Genomic DNA, 852 nt, shown 5'->3' with positions numbered 1-852 from the left:
AGCAGGGCCATCTTCCAGAAGGGGTCTGATTAGTCTGTTTTCCTACATATTAGGACTTTGATCTTCGCATGTGAAGTTTTCTGCTTTGTACCATGACTTTAGGCCATTGTATTAAATTTAGTGTTGTTTACATTGAGTGATGACTCATAAGCCAATAACACGTCATGATATTGAAAGCCTAATATCTGGTACTCCATGTGATCTTTGCGAATGAGTTTTGCCAACTTATAAGGATGTACTAAAATGTGTTTTGTTTTTTTTTAACAAGAAAAAGAAAAGAATGCAGTTAAGAAAGATTCTTCAATTGAACAAATTGTCAAGATTGTAGCAGAAAAAATAATTCTTTGGCAAAAGGCATTCATCTCTTATATTACGATTGAGTCAGTTAAACCTAAAATCTGTGAAAAATAGAGAAAATTTGCCATTGTTTCAAACAAAGTATAAAGTGTTTAAAAACAATGCAACAAAAGATTTCACATTTCCTGTTGCAAGCGCAACTCATTTAAAAACTGCAGTTGTAGTAGAGACAAAAAAGTACCACAGAGAGAACAAAGTTTTTGACAGGATCAGCAGATAAATTGAAAAATGATCATTTGCGGAATAGATCAAGCAGTATCTAAACAGAGGTTGATTAGAAAGAATCAGCCAGATCAAAGTCGCCCTTCTATGCCAGCAAAGTTTAAGATTTTCAGTTTAACTGACTCAATTGTAACAAGGGACGGATGCCTTTTGCCAAAAAATAATTTTCTTTTCTGCAACAATCTTGATAATTTATTTAATGTATTTTAATGCGTGTGTATGTGTGTAATTTAGACCTCATGTAACACCTAGTTTCAAAAATAAAGAAAACAA

This window comes from Octopus bimaculoides, chromosome 10 (assembly GCF_001194135.2).
Source record: "Octopus bimaculoides isolate UCB-OBI-ISO-001 chromosome 10, ASM119413v2, whole genome shotgun sequence".
Lineage (NCBI taxonomy): Eukaryota > Metazoa > Mollusca > Cephalopoda > Octopoda > Octopodidae > Octopus > Octopus bimaculoides.
This window is presented reverse-complemented; position numbering follows the sequence as displayed.